Below are 13310 nucleotides of genomic sequence, written 5' to 3'. Positions count from 1 at the left end.
ATTGATCCAAAATATCCAGATCATGTCTACTTACTGGATAAAGCACTTTATGGACTAAAGCAAGCTCTAAGAGCCTGGTATGAAACATTTGTTTAATTTCTGTGGGAAAGTGATTTCAAAAGAGGTACAATTAACAAAACTCTATTTTATAAGTACCATGGTAAAGACTTGTTGTTAGTACAAATATATGTTGATGATATCATTTTTTGTTCTACTAATGATAAACTCTGTGAGAGATTTTTAAAGCTAATGCATTCAAGATATCAGATGAGTATGATAGGAGAATTGAGTTATTTTATGTGTTTACAAGTAAAGCAGACAGATAAAGGTATCTTCATAAATTAAGCAAAATAATACTGGTTCATAATGCAAGAAAGTTCAGCTGCAACAACTCCAATGGCCACTGCAACCAAGTTAGATTTAAATACTGGTTCATCAGTAGATATAACTAACTACAGAGGTATAATTGGCTCACTCCTATATTTGACTACTAGTAGACATGATATCATGTATGCTACCAGTCTCTAGGCATGGTTCCAAGCTGATCCAAGGGAACCGTATCTGTTAGCTGTAAAAAGAATTTTTAGATATCTCAAAGGCACCATGAATCTTGGATTATAGTATCCTAGAGATTCAAACTTTAAGCTAATTGGATATTCAGATGCTGATTTTGCAGGATGCAAAATAGACAGGAAAAGGACCTCTGGAAGCTGTCAATTTCTTGGTGGCAGATTGGTTTCTTGGTTTATCAAGAAACATAAGTCAAATTCCACATCTACTTCCGAAGCTGAGTACATTGCTGTAGGAAGCTGTTGTGCTCAAATACTTTGGATAAGGAATCAGTTATTGGATTATGGGTTGGAATATTCTCAAATCCTATATATTATGATAATCAAAATGTTATTGCAATGACAGAAAATCGAGTACAACATTCAATGACTAAACATATCAGTATAAGGTACCATTTCATAAGGGAACATATAATGGAAGGTACAGTGGAATTGCATTTTGTGCCTAAAGATCAGCAGTTAGTAGATATCTTCACTAAATTACTTTGTGAAGCCACCTTTACCAGATTGGTGAATGATTTCAGGACAATTATCAAACTCTGATGAAAAATTATGATTTGTAGTTGATAATTAGAGTATGGTATCTTTATCTTATGTATCATTATTTTTTAAAATCTAATAATAGTGTTAAACTCTGATGCCATGTATTCATGCCATTTGTTATTAATTGATTAAGTCAAGTTTAAATGTAATAACCCCAATTTTTAGAAATTTTTGAAACCCTTATGAATAGTGTTTTTGCTGAATGAGAAAACTGTTCATGCCACGCTATGTAGGGGTTCTGTTATTGATCTTATGGGATATTATTAGTACTCTATGTGGTATATAAGTGTATGTAAAGATCGTCAGAATCCAATTCTGAACACTTTGATTTTCCCGGAAATCCACTAGATACGGAGAGAATTGAGTATAAGGTAACAGGATAAAAAGGATTTAAATTAAAGGATTATAAGAGAGGATCATAAAAGGAATACAATATATTGAGAAAGGTTAAGGGAACCTAAGTAATAAGATCCCGGGTATGATCCCTCAAACGATAAACGAGAACGAAAGATAAGCGAACCGTAAAACAAATAAGTGACCAAGAGACAAGCTTGTACAAGAAGCCAGGGATTGTGACATCATCAAACCACAAGGTGTGGACAAGTGGGAGCATTATGACATGTGCAAGGTGGCATAGGCATGACAAGAAAGGAAGGAGATGTGGTGACTTTTTAACCACACAAAATCAAGGGCAACTAGGTAATTTACTAAATCAAACACAAAAACCAAGCCAACCAAGCCAAGCAAAATCATTTTCATCAAAATCAAAAAGAAACCAAGGCATGGTTCATCATGCTCTCGGCTTTTACTATTGCAAATGGGCAAAAATTTCAAAAATTCAAGATCCAAGCTACCTAAATTGGTGAGTAAATTCCCTAATCATCTTTATGCTTAGTTAGGGCTATATCATGAGTTTAAGCCATTAATTCCTTCTCAATCTTCTTCATTTAATCAAAGAAGAAGACTATGAATAGTGTTTTCAAGTTTTTAACTTGAAATTTTTCTTGTTTTTCTTGAAGATCCAAGCTTTCCTAAGACTTCTCAAAGCTTCTTAAGGCTTCCTAGCTCCTCCCACCACTTCAAGGAAGGTATACCATCTCCAAACCCTAGATCCCTATGTATTATAAGATGATTTTAATTAGTAGGATGATATTGTAGCTTGTTGTTGTGATTTAGAGTTTGGGATTTGGAATGGTAGTGAAATGGAATGGTAAATGTTGTGGTTTTGATTAAAAGAACTTAAGTATGATTAAAGTTAAGCTTAGGCATAAGTATGAATGATTAAATTGAATTGGTTGGGGTTGTTATGATGTGATAAGGATGGATGTTGGTTGTATGTTGGATTTGAGGTTGGTTTGTGGTTGGTTTTGAATGGCTTAAAATTGGGAAATCGCGTAAACATAGCCGTCGTAACGTCCGATTTTCTTTGGACTGTTTTTGTGCATAGCATTAGGACCCGAGAACCCCCTGCTAGATTATGACCACTTCCATGTTTAGATAGCTCATGTTACGAGCTTCGTTTTGATATGTAGTTCGTTCGATTCCGATGCACGGTTTAGGAGAAACGACCGTTTCAAGTAACGGCGTTTCGCGAACGAAACTTTTCCCCTCGCCTTACTTTGAAACATAGGTTAAAGACCAAAAAGGGTTAATTAATGTATGAAACATTTATGGTAAGTGTTTTAGGCAGTTGGTAAGACACTCGCGAAGGAATCTCTTTAAAACTCGTAAAGGTTAAATTATTAAAAATGGTGGATCCGAGGGTACCCGAGTGACTTAAGCGAATCAGTGAGCGCAAAACAAGCGTTAGAGTCTAAGTTAGTTAAAGTATAGATTTACAAGTGATTTTGGTTTAATTCCAACTTACTTGTTGTTTATAGGTTACCAGACTCGTCCCGAGCCTTTTATCACCCCAAGTCGCTCAGGCAAGTATTCTATCCGTTATACTGTTGTTGTGATGTATACATTTGTATATGCATGATCTTGCGATAAATGCATATTGGTTAATTAGCAAATGTTGCGATATATTGAAGCATGCTGATATGGTATATATATGCATGCCTGTCTCATATTCTTGAGTTATATATCTGTTGGTTCAGTTGATAATACCTATGCTAGAGGATAGCGGTAATTTGCATATACCCTTAGTACAGGGACCCAAAGGTAAAAATATTTTCTAAAACCGGGAGTCGAGGATCCCGAGTAGATTTTGTATATATGGATATAAATATATATATATATATATATACTTATATATATATATGGTCATAGTTTTCAAAACTATTAATCGAATAAGGTTTATTCGATAACTTTAACTTTATTTTATTATTGAATATTATTTCGAATATTATTCGAAGGCGTATGACTCCTTTATATTAAATGAATATTATTTTGAATATTCATTCGAGGGCTTATGACTCTTTTATATTATTTATTGAATATTATTTGAATATTCATTCGCAGGCTTATGACTCAGTTTATATTATTTAATGAATATTATTTGAATATTCATTTGAGGATCTATGACTCCGATTATTTGCTGAGATATATTCTTTATTTTATTATAGAATAAGGTGTCGATAATCAAACTCACTTTTGATTATTCAAATAAAGATAGTACTTTCGTATATGTATATCTTTGGATATTTAATATTCATTTCAAGTATAAGTTTCAAAACTTCTACTTCAATTATTTTTTTTATAAAGATTATTCTTTATGGAAATATTATTTAAATAATAATATTCAGATATTTTCTAATATATTGGGACTGATTTATTTTGTTAAATCAGCATCACTCCAAACATTCTTAAAAATGTTTTGCGAGTCTTCAAAATGATTTTTTAAAAGTTAGAGCGGATCCCAAAACTCATTTTTATATTTAAGATCCTCCTTTCGAAGGGGATTTAAATACTCGCTCAAAACCTGAGGGATCCGGCTCTGTGGTGTGTTTTATATTCGCAACAAGGTTGCTGTTTTGTTAAATGAATTGATTACTTACCCAATATTCGGGAAGTAAAATTCTTGGAATGAGTTAATCCATTAACAGGCATCGCCTGGGAAATATCGGTGAGTTTTCCTTTCCAACTAGATACGACTTCTTGGTGAAGCCGTATCAACAAGTTTCTACTTGGGGAAAGGGGGAACGAGCTTTACGTTTCAGAGTCATGGATTTCATCTGAACTAGGAGTGGCATAAGTGGCCGAGTAGCGCCGGCCCAGCCTTATTATATTGGCCCAAATGGCCTGGAAGTTCCGCTAAGGCGGTCCATTCCTTAGGAGTTCAGTGTTCGGTTGACAAGTAAATCCGACAGGTTCTCCTCTACATGTAGAAAATGGTGGGGTTGCACTACTACGACTGATCATCGTAAGTGGTCTTCCTGGCGCGGCAAACTCCCGTAATGAGTTCATCATCCAATTGGATATTTCTGCAACACTACCCAGAGCATTTCGATAGAAAGGCTACGGTTGGGCGATTGTTGAGTGTTGGCAGGGTCAAGTTTTCAAAATGATGTTTGCATCAAATGAAGTATCTCGTAACTTCATTTTATTTTGATGATATTTTAAAGATTTAATCTATTCAAATCTTGTCTTGTAGTCTCATCTATGTGATGAACTGTTGAAAGCTCATTATACTTTGAACAGTGGTAGTTTAAGTAGCTTTATAAATGATATAAGTATAGTGAAGTATTTGGTAACTTCATCCCTTATTTTTACTTATATCTAGTAAGTTATTATCTTACTCATGATAAAAGATTCTAGTAAGTATCCATTTAGATACTTATATTATTGTTATCACTACATATTATCTTGCGAGCTGTAAGGCTCACTCTTGCTTTATTTCTTCATCACACAACAACAGTTAGGAAAGATGGCCAGACTCCAGCAGACCCAGCGCAAGCGCGTGGGAAGCATCCCGCGTCTTCCCGATGATGTTGTGGCTGCTATAGCTGCAGAGGTAGATCTATTGGTAGATCAGGCATTCTATTTTTGAGAATCAAATTATGTATAATTATAACTTGTGGCAGATAATGGCAATTAACTGTAAATTTATCAAGTAATCATTTTGGGTTGTAATAACTTTTAAATTGTGGATTCAAAGACTTGTACTTATTTAAATTTCATCTCTGAGACTATAACGGGTTGTGGTGTGTGTTAGTGTGGGGTCACAGCATAAGGTTATTATTATTAATTAAGTGAAGTGATATTGTGGAAAGAAAGACCGTGACGACCCGGATCCCCGACCCCGGATCTGGGGGTGTTACAGAAATGGTATCAGAGCTAAGCGTTATAAACCTCAGAGATGATGGGACGTTAAGATAATAAGTTCACTAAGATAATAAGAACTCTTGCCAAGTTCATAGTCGGGCTACCTAACGTAGTACTGACAGTTAAAACCCTTATGGGAACCCTTATAAATATCGTGATAGGAGCGTAGTTCATTATCGTATATGGTAGCGGGACTCCGAATCCTGAGGTTGAGGAGCAACATCGCGATGATATTTTATTACTAATTGGAGATCGGATTGTGGATCCGATAGAGTGTCCTAATGCAGGACCGGATGATGTTGATATTGAGGATTTAGCGGTTAAGGATGTTGTCCTAGAAGGGATAGTTGTTGAGGAGGATCCCATGGAGGATCCTGACAGGATTGGATAAAGGACCACTGATGAATTGATGACCATGGTTTGGTCGACTACCAGAGGTAGGATTGGCCGGTCACTACCGGAGGTTCGTTCAAGTTGTAAAGATAGTAGCCCCTTTAACGCGGCTTACTCGTAAGACTGAGAAGTTCGAATGGACAGAGAAATGCGAAAACAACTTTCAAGAACTGAAGCAGAGGTTGGTGATGGCCCTTATGCTGGCGTTGCCGGATGGAAAAAAAAGATTTTGTGAAGTATAGTGACGCTTCGCACAAGGGCTTAGGGTGCGTGCTTATGCAGCACGGTAAGGTAATCGCGTACATGTCAAGACAATTAAGGTAATATGAAATTCGATATCCCCGCTCATGAGCTTAGGCTCGTGGCAATAGTTTTACCCTAAGGATTGGAGGCACTACTTGTATGGAGAGAAGTGCCAGAATTACCTAAGCCATAAGTGCTCTAGTACATTTTCACGTAGAAAGAGCTCAACGTATGCCAGAGGAGGCAGTTAGAGCTAATCAAGAATAATGATTGGGAGATTCTTTATCATTCGGGGAAAGCCAATATGGTGGCTGATGCCCTTAGTAAAAAGGAGAGACTCAAGATGATAATGTCTTTTGGAGAGTTTATAAGAGATTTTGAGAAAATGAAAATAGAAGTGAAGGTAAACGGAGCCGGTACCGAAAAGCTGTTTGAGATTGCAATACAGCCCGAATTATTGGAAAAGATCATATTGTGCCAGAAAAAGTTATGAATGAAGGCAGAGAGCCAACAATTAGATAAAAGATTAATATCGAGAAAGATGATAAGGGAATAATGAGGTATTCTTATAGAATTTGGGTTCCGAAAGTTCAAGAGCGTAAGGATGAGAACTTAGATGAGAGCCATAGTTTGAGGAATAAGATTTAGAGCAAACCCTAAACGTGATAATCAGGGAGGTTGCAATTAAGATATAAAGAACCCGGAATATAATAAAGTGGAAAATGAAGATTTTAAATTAAAAGATGACTCCAATTATGGGGAGTAGGAAGAAATATTTAGACTAAGAAAGCAAAAGTCGAGCGAGATAAGGAGACCCGAGACGGTACTCCTATACGGAAATTCATGAACCTGTCTAAACAGAACTTATATTTTATTCCCAACCACCACCTTGAGGAAACAATGTGGTGTGAAATTCTTTCATGACCTTTAAATCGCTAAGCTCTCAGAGTTCCAAGGAACAGGCTGACCCAGCCGAGGCAAGAACCTGGCTAAAGGAAATATAGGAATCATTTGAGATTCAAAATGATTGATGAACCACAAAAGACCGTTTTTGTCACTTACCCTCCTAAGAGAGAGACCACCCATTGGTGAAAGACCAAGAAAGGCACGGAGCCAGAGGTTAGAATAAACTGATTTAAGTTCAGTCAATTGTTTTCGGGAAAGTAATTCCCAAAGATAAGGAGATAGTGTAAAAGCTTTAGAGCCAGAACAAAGACAGACGAGTATGATGAATTATGAGTCTAAGCTGTAAAAGTTGTTAAGATTCGTTCTGAAGACGCGAATCCAGAATGACGGGATATTTGAAATCAATGCTTATGTTGTGTTGGTTCATGAAATAATGATAAGAGAAAGGAAAATAAAAAGGAATTGAGGTGGAAAGGAATATAAAGGCAACAGAGTTTGAGGAATGATAAGGGAGTTGGGTATGAGGAAACCCTAAAGACTCATATTAATAGAAATAGAAAAGTATATGATCGTCAGGATGAGGGTGATTCACCATGAGTTAAAGTTGACGGTTGAAGGCATAAGAGGTGCATATATTTTATCCCCTTTAAGTTGGGAGGATTCGAGGAAACATTGAGATAGTTCGAAGGATAAACAATGAGACGCGGATAGACTGAGGAGACAAGAAAGTAAGAAATTAAGAAAATTGGATGAAGGAAGTGACCTTCAAGAATGTGAAGTGTAAGATCGGTGGCTTGATACCCAGGAAGGGAGACGCCAGGTATGAAAGATATCCCAACATTGAGATGACTGTTGAGATAAACAACAAAAGTAAATAAGGATTTATTAAGAAGAAGTTCACGTTGAACACGACCAATATCTTCCAGATCATCCATGTGATCATTACCAAATCAGGAAAGAAAAGCGGATAACCATTTTTATCTTTTGGAGGCCATGTGGATTGACCTTAACTTGAATAAGGATGCTATTGTTAAATTCGGTATAGACTATCGAGGTGGAACTGATTGAATAAGATACCCTTATCAGGGATATATGACTTTATTTATCCATGGAAGGATGCTTGTACCTTTTTAAAGGTGGAATTAAGGATAGAACAGCGGTAACTTAAAACGAATCCTAGGGGAATGCATAAAGGTTGGCATTTCACCCTTAATAGGGATAGTATGAGTTTTGACAGTATGAATTGGAAAGGATTAAGGTAATAATAACCTTTAAGGATCAGTGGAGAAATTTTTCAGAAGTAAATAGACAATGGTTCTAGTATTAGTAAATGGTATTTTGATATGCCCTGTATATAGGGAATACAGGAGGAACGATTGAAGGATAACCTTAGAGGTTTTATAAGGAAAAAGGTAATATTCAAAATTCTCAAGAATAGAAATGTGGATAAAGGAAATATGACGTAATTATAATGATGCCAAGTGGGGCACGTGTAAACCACGAGAAAGTATGGATCGAACCAGTAATGGTCGAAATTGTTCAGGGCAATTAGGACTTAAGAAGAAAAAAAATGTTCTAAGTATGATTGAGAGTCAGTCTTGACAGTGATTAGCCTCTAAAGAATGAGGCAATAACTTATGGAAAAATGGTGATATTTTTTCCCATCTGATTTTAAGGAAAACATCTTCACTCAAGCAGTGATCAGAAATAAGGTAGAAAATTTATTTGGAGGTGGTTAAAATGACATTGACTGTAAGGAAATTTTACTATCAGGAAAGGCCAAAGAGGTGGCCGACACTTTAAAGGTAAGTGGATAATTATAGGCGCGTGTGCCAAAAGAATACAGTGATGATGGTTAAAACTGTGAAGGTTGTATTATGGTTTGGAAGATTGACATTCCTTCTGATGACTGTGCAATACCCAACCATAATAGTAGTTGGTAAAGGTTTAATTCGTGTAATCGCCATGAACGGGCTATCTATCTTAGAAGTAACTATCTTGAGAATAATCCAGGACCATATTTCAAAAAGGACTAGATGAACCCTTGAGTTAATTCTTCTATTTAGGGCGTATGATTAAGAATGGTATTAACCTGCTATCGTTGCTTTGATTGAAACTCTTCTGCACTTTTATCTGCTTCATGTCATGAAAGTACGTCAGAGTTTGGAGTGTTCTTCATGAATTGTGATTGGTGGTTATGTTAACTCCTTAGGAGAATTAGATACGAGATGTATGGACTCCGTATGTTTAGTTATTAAGACTTCATGGAAAATGAATGACTACAGTAGGTCAGTGGTGGACCATAGTAAGGCAGCAATGATTCTGCGAGTAATGAGCTGATTACAACTGTGAGAGTTGTATTGGAATGGGTGTTGAGATTGAGTACCACTAATCGGGTAGTGGTAGTGTATAAGTTATCATTGATAGATTAATTAAGTAGAGTATCTACCTAGTGAATTATTATTCTTTCTTATCAATAGAGAGTCGTATTATTATACGAGGAAGGTTGCGGTGCAAGCATAGAATTCAAGTAACGATGATGTCTAGAATGAGATCCCAGATTTGATTTTCGATGTCGAGGGAGTTTCAAAGGTAATTGTGTGTAAGCTCGAGGAAGAGCATGGGTCCATAGAATGATGGACGGGATAGCGAAAATATTTAGGCACGTGAAATGCGATGCTATAATACTTGATGTTGATATAAATACATATATGTTTTGTTCTTCTATGACAAACCTCTATAGTTCAGAGGTAGATTCCAAGCCAGATATTTTATGGCAATAAAATTTTTTTATGAATATACAATTCTCTTCAATTCGTTCTTTTCTCTTCTTTTCATTTCATGTAAGCTGAGAAGAACAACCCTTCCAGAAGGGGAGGTATTGCCGAATGACTATCTATCTGTGTGATAGAAGCCGAGTAGGATACCAGCTATTATTTAATTGCTTGTCAAGTACTAAAGGCTGGCCACCTTCTGTACTAACTATGCGATATAACAAGTGTTCATGATCATAGTGATCTCTCAACAAATTCCTTTACTTCTATTTGATTGATCAAATTTTGGGAAATGGAAACAACTGAAAAAGGAGTAATAAAGTTATGGTGGTATTCAGAATGGGAACACATTCGTAATACTAAGGTTGACGTGGTTATTAAAAGGTTATAGAACGCTAACGAGCAAAAGTATAACCAGTATAATATTAGGAACGGAAGATAGTAGCGACTACGAACTGGGAAAAAGGATGGGTAGTGAGAAGCAAAAGCTCTAATGCTAAAAGCTATAATGAGAGTCGGTGCAATAGACTTGAAAGAAATTGGAATGATCACTTAACACGGGTTGAGTTTTCTTACGACAATAGATCATATGTCAGTATCGAGGTGTCGCCTTATGAGATCCTTGAGGGAAGACAATGTCGATATCCCTTATGTTAGGATGAAGTTGTAGAGCGCAAGATGCTCGGACCCGCAGTAGTCCAAAGGACCAAGGATATGATAGATCTAATCAGAGGACGGCTGGTAGTAGCCCAAGATGGACATGATAAGTATGTTGATTTGACACGAAAGGATAAAGAGTATGAAATAGGGGACCTAGTAATGTTATAGGTATCCTGAAAGGCATATGTCATAGCCTACTCGTTTATTCGAGTATTTAACTCAACTCAAATAAGAATGTAATAAGTAAATAGTGGATCAAGCATCAGAGAGATCTCACAAAGTAACATCTGTCAAAGAATAAAGAAACATTGTTCATCTGCAGACTTGAAGATTCACTGAAAGAAGTTCAAGAAGTTGATCATGCCTCAGTGATATAAATCAAGATCGTGGATTTAATCAAGTGACAGAGATCTCGTCAAGGTATCATTTATTACAAGGATTCAATCAGAACAACAAAGTCAAGACATGAAGAAACGTCACGAAAGTTAGTCACTCATGAACCAGACAGTACATCGAGTGTCAGCATTGAAGTGACGGAATTGATTCATAAGTCTCAGAGACTTTCAGAAGATTGTCAGAAGAATGGATGCTGCTCAGGGATAGTATTAATTCACTATTAATTAATTAAGTCATATAATTTAATTAAGAGAATAAATTAAATCTGCAAGGATTAATTTATTGATTAATTGAATTAAATTGATTAATTAATTTAGAATTAATAATGAGGATTTTCAGAATGTTAATTGATTAAAATCTGTGATAATTCTAAAAAGACAACTGATTGTACTAGTATGACAATCGGTATGACAATTGATAGTCATACCGAATGTCTTGCTAATTCAGTTGATTGTATTGATAGAATTTTCAATTAGATTAAAATCAATTATGTATTCAGAAAAACAATTTCAATTGTACTACTATGACAATCGGTATGACAATCAATAGTCATACCGAAAGTCTTGCTAGTTCATTTTAATTGTCTTCCTAGCTCTAATAGATTGTCTCACCGAAAGTCTTTCAAGCTCAAATAGATTGTCACACCAGTTCAACAACTTCGGCTGTGATTGATTAAAAGAAAGCAGAAGACAATATCAACAGACTACTCAGCAAAAAACAGTGTAGCACATACAGAACAAGAAAACACAGCAGAAAACAAAAGAAAATATTTCATCATTCATCTGCTTATTCAAGATCAAATATTCTAGTTTGTTAATGTTAAATCCAAACCAATAGAATTACTTATCTTGTTCTTGTATATCAATCTAGCGGATTAAAATCCCTAGAACTTAATCTCAAATCGCTTTTAGCATTTGATCTTTTAATTACAAAAATAGAAAAAGTTCATGTCGAATTTATTCTAAATTTGTAATAATTGATTTGAGATTAATCCCTTGTAATCGATACCGTAGTTGTAACACCTTTCAAGTTTAATAAAAGTTTTATTTAACTTGAATTTTGTTTCACAATTTTATTCCGCATTTTATTCGACGAAACGGTATTGTTTGCATTCAACCCCCCCTTCTACAAACAAATTGGGACCTAACAATTGGTATCCGAGCCTTCTGATTAACGTACAAATCAAGATCCTAGACTTTTGTGTTTCTTTCACTTCTTGAATTTTTATTCACTCAAAAATTCATAATGACTACACAAAAAGTTGGAACCGTTAAAATTCCACTTTTCGATAAAGAAAATTATGTGATGTGGAAGAAGAAGATGCTACTGTTTTTACAGGTTGCTAATCCCAAATATTTGCAAGTGTTGAAGAAGGGTCCAAAAATTCCTATGGTTATTGAACCAGAGGTAATAGAGAATGATGTGGTGATCACCAAAGCGAGAACTTATGTGAAGGATCCTGAGGACTTCTCTCCTGCTGAAATAGAAGAAGCTTCCCTGGATGCTAGCCTTCAATTAATCTTAGTAGATTCCCTTAATCCCCTAATGAACAGACATGTGATGAATTGTAAAGATTCTAAACATATCTGGGAAACTATTGAGATTATTAATGAAGGCATAGAGGAAGTTAGGGAGAACAAACTAGAAATCCTAACCTCTGAGTATGAATACTTTAAATCTAATCCAGGAGAAGGAATCACTGAAGTGTTTGAGAGGTACAATGCATTGATCAACAACCTGAACATTAATGGTAAATACTATTCCATCAGGGAGGTCAATAAAAAGTTCCTTTTAACACTGCCAACTCATCTCGAACATAGAATCACTGCCATAAGAGAAGCAAGAGATCTGAGTGAGATTTCTTTGGAAAGGCTATATGGTGTGTTAAAGACTTATGAGTTGGAGCAGATTCAGCAGAAGGAAGTTTACGGGAAAGGAAGAGTGGTCAGCACGTCTACTGCTCTGGTAGCTGATGAACAACAACAACAACAACCACTATATCAACAACAATCTCAACAGTCAGATAGAATGGTACAGTCTTCCAAGGTTGAAGATAATGTGATAGTAGCAGAATTTGATTCACCTACTACAAATCAATCAGGAGATGATTATTATTCCTTGGAAGAACTGGAGCAATTAGAGGATGAGTCAATGGCCCTGATTGTCAAGAGATTCTCAAATGTCAGATTCAAAAGGAATCCCAAGTTCAAGTACAAGTCCAACTACAACAGATTCCAGAAAGGTGGATCTTCATCCTCTAACACCAGCAGTGGTGGGTATAAAACAGGGATGGTTGATCGAAGCACCATTCGATGCTTCAACTGTAATGAGTTGGGACACTTTGCCACAGAATGCAGGAAGCCAAAACAAGCAAGGAAGAACTCTTATGATTCTAATCAGAAGAGTAAATCTGAAAGGGCGTACCTGGCAAAGGGAAGAAGTTGGGATGATACTGACAGTGAAGACGAAGAAGTTGGGAATCTTGCTCTCATGGCTAGTGATGCAAGCACCTCATCGTCAAGAAAAGAGGGCATTAAACAGGTACAACCGGTAGTGTGGA

This window comes from Apium graveolens, chromosome 8, assembly GCF_009905375.1.
Source record: "Apium graveolens cultivar Ventura chromosome 8, ASM990537v1, whole genome shotgun sequence".
Taxonomy (NCBI): domain Eukaryota; kingdom Viridiplantae; phylum Streptophyta; class Magnoliopsida; order Apiales; family Apiaceae; genus Apium; species Apium graveolens.
The sequence above is the reverse complement of the archived record's forward strand: the minus strand, read 5'-3'. Positions refer to the sequence as shown.